Here is a 9,667-nt window from a genome sequence, read left to right as displayed (position 1 = left end):
GATGATGATGATGATGATGATAATAATAATATTAAGCGACGCAGTGGTCGCTGGTGCGAGCCTCGACTGAGTCAGTTGGCATTTCTGTGTTGAGTTTGAATGTTCTCCCCACATTTCCGTGGATTTCCTCCGGGTGCTCCGGTTTCCCCCACAGTCCAAAGACATGCGGTACAGGTGAATTGGGTAGGCTAAATTGTCCGTATTGTGTGGGTGTGAATGAGTGTGTGTGTGTGGATCTCTCCCAGAGATGGGTTGCGGCTGGAAGATCCAATGTGGAAAAATGTGCTGATAAGTTGGTGGTTCACTCCGCTTTGGCGACCTCAGATTAATAAAAGGGACTAAGCTGAAAAGAAAATGAATGAATGAATAATAATAAAAATTTAAATAATATCAATATAAAAAATCAAATAATAATAACAATAATAATAACAAAAACATATATAGATGTATATATAAATATATAGATGTACTGTCAGATAGAATTTAGATAAAAAATGCATTGAGGATGCGAGGGTTGCATGTCTCATGAGCAAGTGAATGTCCATGTGCTTCAAGGTGTCTAGATGATAGAGACAAATTGAGAAAGTAAATGTCCGCTTGCATTCTTTTTACCTGATTATTCTTTTGTTTTCCGTTTACAGAAACAATTCCCTGTTATTTTGATAAAATGATTAGTTGAATGTTTGCCATGTCAATGTTTTTTGTTTTGCCTAATTAACTTCATTAGCTATCTATCTAGCTGTCTGTGCATTATTTGTTTCCAGTATTGACAAATATTAAACTTACAGAGGATTGACAGTTAATTCTGTTTGCAGTAAAATGTTCTTCACACATTCTTTCATTTGTAAAGAAGTGATAAAGTCTTCTTGGGTTACTAAAAAAGCAGCATTGCTATCGTAGCTTTTCATTGTTTAATTACTGTGCAAACTTTTCCATTATGTTTGTTACTTGAATATTGTTTACATATGTACCTTTTTTGGATTTGTGATTAAAAATTGATGTTGTTTTATCTTTACCTTGAAGTGTGCAGAAATGTCAGGTTGGTAATAAGAGTGTATAGTAGTTTGCTTATGACAATATGTAACATGAAATTGATGCTATTATAGTTAAACAGCAATATTTTAAGAGCGTGTTTTATGTTCAGGTTCAGAATTTTATATAACCTTTTTTGAGAAATTATTAAAAATGGACACTGGAGATGATTACAAATGTTGGCCCATTCTTACTGTTCTTGAGCCAGTGCACAAAAACAGACCTTGAAATAATGGACTCTTTTGTGTGGTTAGACCATAATAGCCATACTCTTTTAAAATAAAATAAAATAAAATAAAATAAACTAAAAGGAAAGTGAAAAAATTAAAAGGAATCTGACCTTCAAAACTGGATTTTACCTCTTGCTTTTTTTTAAACCCTTCTTTCATGTTTACCTCCCTTACCTTAGTGTTTCCAGTCAAAGTAGACCACTCTGGAACTGCTCTTAAACTGCTCAAAAAGCATTTTTCACCACCAAATATTTATTCTTTAGCTGTGAACAATGTCTCCAAGTAGTGTTGAGAGTAATGTTAATGGTAATCACGTGGGTGGATAGGCACATTAGCACAGATGTGTACCCACAAAAGATGTTGTTCAGTCTGAAATGTGTGTGTGAGTAAGTTAAGGTGGTGTGTATGGGTGTTTTCTGTTTGATGATTGAATATAGTCTGAATACACATTAATTTCCTATGGCGGTCAGTTTTGACCGAGAAACCCACAGGTGTAACACGGTTGAATACAACACTCAAAATGCAATGAAAGAGGTAAGCATCGCTTTTTTATGTTCAAGTGCATAGTGTGGAGGATATCATCAGGCCTATAGACAATCAGATGTAAAACACAATATTAACGAGTGTTTTAAGTTGTAAATCAGTCAGATTTGACCCGAACACGACAGGAATATTAAACATTTTCCATTTTAGCAGATGGCCTAATGGTTAGACCTGGCACAGCTGGGGATTGCACTGTAGGTGGTGGGAGTGATTAAAAAAAGCTCTCACCACCCTCAATATCATGGCTGAGTTGAGTACTTTAAGCAAGCTCACTGCTCCATTTCATATCTGTGTGTGTACACTTGGATAGGTTAAATGCAGATACAAATTCTAAGTATGGGTCCCTGTGACTGCAGATTTGTACATACGCACTCAGATATCCATTCTATTCATGTATTCTGTGAGGTGTACGGTTAGACCATGGCTAGGTGTAGATGCTTCTGAGAGTGCATGTCTGAGTAAGCATTCATGTAAATAATAATAGAAGAAGAACAAATAAAAATCATCCACAACATGAACCTCACAGCAAGAAGGTCGCTGGTTCGAGCCTCAGCTGGGTCAGTTGCCATTTCTGTGTGGAGTTGGCATGTTCTCCCCATGTTCACATGTGTTTCTTTTGGGTGATCTGGTTTCTCCCACAGTCCAAATACATGCGCTACAGGGGAATTGAGTAAGCTAAATTGTTTGTAGTATATGTGTGTGAAAGAGAGTGTGTGGGTGTTTGTGTCTGTGTAATACATATGCTGGAAAAGTTGGGGGTTCATTCCACTGTGGTGACCCCTGATTAATAAAGGGACTAAGCCAAAAAGAAAATGAATGAATGAAAATCATCTAAATGATGCTCTGTATTGGATGATGGAATTACAGATGTGGTTATTTTCACCATTTTTAAATTTTGTAATGTAATAACTTTAAGTAAAACCCACAATACCCTGACTTTTCCTAAATGTGTGTATAAATCTTTATAACAGTGTTATTAAAATGACACAAAAGGGTTCTGATTATGAACTGTCATAGCAGTCAAAATGACCACATGCATTTCAGTGTCTACCACTTTCCACCAGCCTTCGAATCTGAGTGCCTCTGATTCCTAGCAACTTCCTGCTGACATAAACAACTTGCTGATTGAAAATACTTAAACAACTTCACATTTGTCTTTCCAAACAACATATTCAGTGCTGCAAAAAACAAACTTGCTCTCCTGTTTATGAAGTGAAAATAAGATACGGACCTTCACTGATAACAATTTTAGGGTAATGACTTCATAAAATATGAGACACTGCTCGCTGTAGAGCCACTTGAGCTCCAGCGAGCAGGAGCTTGAGCTCTCGCTTCTCCTACTTTAAGCTGTTTTAATGCGTATACTCACCCCACCCCTAACCCCAACCCCCAGTGACATCACTCGTAGAAGAAATGCAAGGAAGGAGGATCTGGAGCCCAAGCTCCCCCTTGCTGGAGCTCAACTCTGCCCAAGTGGCTCTGCAGTGAGCATTACTTGTAAAATATGGCAACAGCCAATAAATCTAAATTCAAATATCTCAATAGCAGCCTTAAATGTAAAAGATCATAATGACAGTAATGGCAATTCTAGTTGTTATAGAATTCTAATAGTTCCATTGTTAATGTAAATCCCTGTAGGCTACTAGCTATTATAAGACCAGATAGAAAATGTAAAATGTTACTAATTAATATGAACCATTTTTAAACACAAAATTATGAAACTGCATATAATAATATGAGTAATGCTTGTATTAATAAGAGCAACCGTCACACATACACAAAAAACACACAAGGGATGCAAAGTCAGATTGTTTATCAACAACAATGGAAATGGAGTGCAGAAAAGGTAAGTATTATAGTTTGTATGAATTCTTATCTGGGTATGAGTGGAATGTGAAAAATGATGAGTGGGAAATGCAAAAGTAGCTGGAATCCAGATTAGTCTGTAGGCATAAAGCTCATGCCAGAGCACACAGTCAAGAGTAACGAGGAGTGAATAGAGTCTGGTACGTTCACGTGGTGAATGGTAGACTGGACAGTGGGCACAGGAGAAAATTTCTGTTTTGTAATGTGTTTAATCGGTGAGCTCACAGGTGATGGGGATCAGATCGTTTTTGGGGTTGTACAGTAGTGAGTCCAAGAGGGCATGGGCAGTCCCTGAAATGGCTGTTTCTCAACATGCATTCTTAAGCGTGCTTGCATCCTTGTGTTCTCTTGTAATGCCATCATCAACCCCCAGAGTTCAGTTCCAAAATTCTAAACTGCAAGAACGGAGGACATGTGAAAGGACCCAGATAAGAAAAATATTAGCCCCCCTTTTATTTTATTTACTTTCTTTTTCAAATATTTCCCAAAATGATGGTTAACAAATCAAGTCAATTTTCACAGTATGTCTGATAATATTTTATTCTGGGGAAAGTCTTATTTGTTTTATTTTGGCTAGTTTGCTATTTTTGGCTGATTTGATTTTTTAATGAACAATTTTAAGGTCAAAATTATTAGCCCCTTAAGCTATTTTTTGTATACAGAACAAACCATCATTATACAATAACTTTCCTAATTACCCTAACCTGTCTAGTTAACCTAATTACCCTAGTTAAGCTTTTAAATGTCACTTTAAGCTGTATAGAAGTGTCTTGAAAAATATCTAGTCAAACATTATCTACTGTCATCATGGCAAATATAAAATCAATCAGTTATTAAAAATTAGTTATTAAAACTATTATGTTTAGAAATGTGTTGAAAAATCTGTTCTCCGTTAAACAGAAATTGGGGAAAAATAATCAGGGGGGCTAATAAATTAGGGGGGCTTATAATTCTGACTTTAACTGTATACCTTATAATATATTTATTTATTATTAAACTTCAGAGACATAACTTATGTATCTCGGGAGTTTCCCTAAATGAGATAATGAAAGTAAACCTTAAAAAAATCTTAATAAAGCCATAAACATGTTTGCTGAAAATAAAATAAGTTGTATTTGTATTGTGCAAAGTATATTTATAAGGCTTTTTGTGCATTCTAAGAATATATTGAAAAGGAAAGAATAAAAAAAGAATAATTCATTGTATAAATGCTGTAATGTTTCTATAACTTTCTATTATGTGTAAAGGTCATGTGACCATCAGGATGAATAAGGCATCTTATTTCTAACAAGACGCGTTTTCTGTTCTTATTGGACATGAGTTCACTCTTCCAAGGTAACTTGGCAATAATGGTCTCCAGGAGAACACGAGTCCATTCTCTTCATTCTTGGAACTGAGAAACAACCCTTATACTCTGGAGGGGCTAATGATGTAGGCTGAAAACTGCAAAGAGGACTGCTGGAACTTCTCAGCTTTAAGTAACTTTTGGAGGACCTGTGTGACATGTTGGTGATGTTAGTCCTGGTTCTGAGAGTAGATGAGGACATCATTAATGTAGACAATAACAAAACTATGGAGAAACTCCCAGAACACCTCATTCATGGAGTTTTGGAAGACAGCTGGAGAGATGGATGGTTCACATGGCATGGCCCGGTACTCAAAGTGGTCCACAGGGGTTATAAAAGCCATCTTATCACATTTTGTAATGCGTACAAAGTTATTTGCACTTCGCAGGTCAAGCTTAGAGAAAACCTCCATCCTTCTTGCCCACAAAGAAGCTGGATGCAACCGGTGAGGAAGATGGAATGATGCATCTTTGATGTAATGCTTCTTGGATGTATGCCTTCTGGATGTATGCCCCCTGGATGTATGCCTCCATTGCCGTGCACTCCAGAATGGATTAGAGGTAAATCCTTCCTTTGGGAGGTATTGCACCAGGTAGCAGCTTAATAGCACAATCTTATACCCAATGAGGTAGAAGAGAAGTGGCTGCCTGCTTACTGAGGACATCACAAAATGCCTGGTACTAGACAGGAATGACTCCTTAGTCGTTCTCTGGGCTGTTGATGAATGTGGATGACACTGGATCCTGCATGGGACAAAGTGAGGTGAATTAATTAAACTGTTCTTCTTGCAGTAATATTTTAAGCAGATAATGTCTCATGGGTTCCAAAGGAAGACGGGATAGCATTTGCGAGCCAAGGGCATTGCAGGATGACATCAACGGTGCAATTTTCCAGTACCAAAAACTGAAACTTCTCTTAATGAAACAATCCAACTTGCAATGTGAGCACTGGAGCACAGAACTAAATCCGCCCGTGCGTAACTGAAGAAACAAGAGCAACGAGGGGCATGTGCAGGAGTAATAAGGGAAACACACACACACACACACACACAGGAGTAATAAGGGTTGGAGAGTGTCTGGTAAGTTTAGGTGGTGAATGGTAGAATGGATGGTGGGTTTGTGGTGGTGGGTTTGTGTAATTAGTCTGTTCACAGGTGTAAGGGATTAGAATGCAGGTGATGGTTATCTATTGTAGGCTGTAGTAAGTACAAGGAGCAGGGGTGTGGCTGGTGATGGATACCTGACAGGAACAAACGAATGTATCCTGTTGTTAAGTGTGATGTCATATGAAACGGCTTCTGGGTCCAGAAACTATATCACACTGTATGGTAAGACTCAACAAACTGTTTACAAAGTGATGTGATACTTTCAAAAATCCCAATTGAAATATGTACATCCATGCCTAATGTCAGATGTGCAGAAAGTGATTCATTTTTTTAGAAATCGTTAAAAAAATTATGTTTGTGATGCAGCAAGTCCAGAGACTGCTGTGTACACCATAAATAAAAAAAAAATCACTTTTATGTGAAATATGATTAAAAAGTGGTCATAAACAAATATTTTCTCAAATTAAATGAGCAGCAGCATAGACACAGAAACAGTCTTCCATACGTCATGATATACCAAGTGGAAACTGTATACATACACTGTATGCGTGTGTTATTTTTTCTCTGTTCCTGATGCGTGATAACTTGTTATAGATGTAGTGCTCAACTTATGAATATTAATGGTCAATAATAACAAGTCATTATTAGTTAGAAATATTCAATATCAACTTATAGTTAGTTTAACAAAGTAAACGGTCACACTTTATTTTGTCCGTTTGTTGAATTTAAGTTACATTGCATCTACATGCCAACTAATTCTCATTAGATTATACAGTAAGTAGACTGTTAGGTTGGAGTTAGAGTTAGTGTAAGTTGACATGTACTTGCAAAGTTTCTTATGTCAATCAAATGTTTGTTGAAGGAGCAGTGTCAATAAATATTAAGCAGACAGTCTACTAATAATCAAATGGACCATCAAAATAAAGTGTTACCAAATAAATATAACAATGACTTTGCTTACTCATCTGAGCAGACTCTGTAATTATTTATTTATTTAGAAAGGAGATTATAACAACTTCTTGTGAAGTATTGTAGATGAATAGTTTATAAATGTTATTAAACTTAATAAGCTGGTAGCAAGGGTCTTTACTGTTAAAGTGACCGTTTCTGTGAGGCAAAGCAAAGAAAATCGAATGTAGTTATACAATGATTTATTAACAAGTTGTGTAACTTATAACGAACAAACGTACAAACATAACAACAAAAACATTGAAAAATGAAAGAAATAGAGGGTTTAGATAAAGAACTGGCAAATCTAACTCAGTTCCACACATTTATTAAGAACCACCAAGTATGTAAACACCTTAAAGGGGCACAGCGTAAACAAAGGACTAAATACTTGTATTTAATGAGTCTATCTCTCTTTTCCTGGTATCTTTATCTGATTTTTGGAAAATAAAGCCTTTAAAGAAGTCCTTTGTCATTTCATGGAGTTTGCGACGCAGATCGGAGGATACACGAAACGCAAATTTTGAACTGAATTGAATTTGCCGGGAAAAAAAAGAAGAATTGTAGTACTGCAGGTAAAAAAACGCAGTATATCCTTTTGTGTCTGGAGACCTGTCATTCTGCGATGATTTTGGGGAGTAGATGGGTTTTACCTATTTTTATTTTTATTATATGTTTAATAACAGGTTTCTGCTATTTTCACAAGCTGAAGAATATTTTAGGTACATTTTTCTTAAGAGTGTAGGTGTTCTACTCTTCTACCAAACTACAGCCCTGTCAGCTATGCACTCACCTTTTAAATGCATTTAAATAAACCCTTTGCATGGGTCTTGTGGGCTGTATTTGTGGACAGAGAATGGTGCCAAACAAATCCACTACTGCACTGCCCATATTGATTGTCTCCTCTTGTAGAAACTTCCACTGGAAAATTCGAGTGAGACTGATGGGTTGCACATCCATGCCATTACTCTGGCAGGGCAACACAACATGATTTCCCTTGCTTTCCCTGTCAAAGGACTTTTTTTCCAATCTATCTGCATTCTTCAGCCTTTCATCTGTGAGCATTTGATGGCCCTTGATTATTCCCTCTTCTGAGATCCTGCCAGACCATGAGTATCATGTTCCGTCTCTCTTGCTGAGATAAAGATCTTTATAGAGCTGTACAGAGTTAAGGAAAATGAATAAAGGTTTGTGGTATATATATATATATATATATATATATATATATATATATATATATATATATATATATATATATATATATATATATATATATATATATATATATATATATATATATATATATATATATATACACACACACACAGACACACACACACACAGACACACACACATATATATATTTCATTTATTCAATTGCTTGTTTTAAATGACCTTCTTTCCACCAGTTTTTTTGCACCATTTAGATTTAATGAGGAGAAGAAAAAAATGCATGTGTGATGATTATGTGTCATCTTTGGAAAATGGTGGCAATTATATATCACCTACCCAACTTTCATTGTGAATGGATTTTGAAAGTTGCTCTGAAGGCCAAGTACAAATGAAAGGTAGGCACATATTTTGAGAACATTTATTTTATTATGAATCCATTAGCACTGAACAGCAATGCTGTTTAGTCTTTCTGAGTGTGTGTAAGTATTTGCATATGTAACTCCTAGTATTTTTGGGGGGATTTGGTTGCACATCACTTAAGCCAGAGGTGTCAAACTCAATTCCTGGAGGGCCGAAGCACTGCACAGTTTAGTTCCAACCCTGCTCCAACACACTTACCTGTAGGTTTGATCAGGTGTGTTTAATTAGGGTTGGAACTAAACTGTGCAGAGCTGCGGCCCTTTTGGAACTGAGTTTGACACCTGTGACTTAAGCCATGTGTGAATGTCAGATGATTATTTCTTCATCTTACCTCGAAACAATAACACATACTTCATACATTTCTTTTTCACAGCATGTTGAATTCAATGTTTTATTTTATTTTGATGAAAACAGAGTTTCCTCAAAGATCATTGCAGTGATTAAATGGCAGAACAGTCCCCAGAACTCTGTGATAAGACTAAATCTGCAAATTACTGTATTTTTATAAACTGATCTCATTTTATATGTAATTAAGCTAAGAAATGTTTTATCAGTCAATGATGAAAGGCACAATCGAGTCATAGAGAGTCAGGAATCTTATGTCTAATCAAATTAGACATTAGATATATAGGCCCTATTGATGAATCATTCATTCATTCATTCAATCATTTATTCATTCATTCATTCATTCATTCTCTCATTACTTTTTTGTCAGCTTAGTCCCTTTATTAATCAGGGGTTGCCACAGTGGAATAAATTATCCAACATATGTTTTACACAACAGATGCTCTTCCACCAGCAACCCATCTCTGGGAAACACCTATACACTCTCATTCACACACATACACTAAGAACAATTTAGCGTTTGCCCTATTCACCTATAGCACATGTCTTTGGAAAAAAACGGAGCAACCAATTGTATTTTTAAAAGCACCGATTGACCCACCCACCCACTTCCCTAAACCCAACTAGTGTTTTGAAAAGGAATCCAGAAAAAAAGAAAA

This window comes from Danio rerio, chromosome 7, assembly GCF_052040795.2.
Source record: "Danio rerio strain M-AB ecotype USA chromosome 7, GRCz13ab, whole genome shotgun sequence".
Taxonomy (NCBI): domain Eukaryota; kingdom Metazoa; phylum Chordata; class Actinopteri; order Cypriniformes; family Danionidae; genus Danio; species Danio rerio.
Note: the sequence above shows the minus strand (reverse complement) of the source record.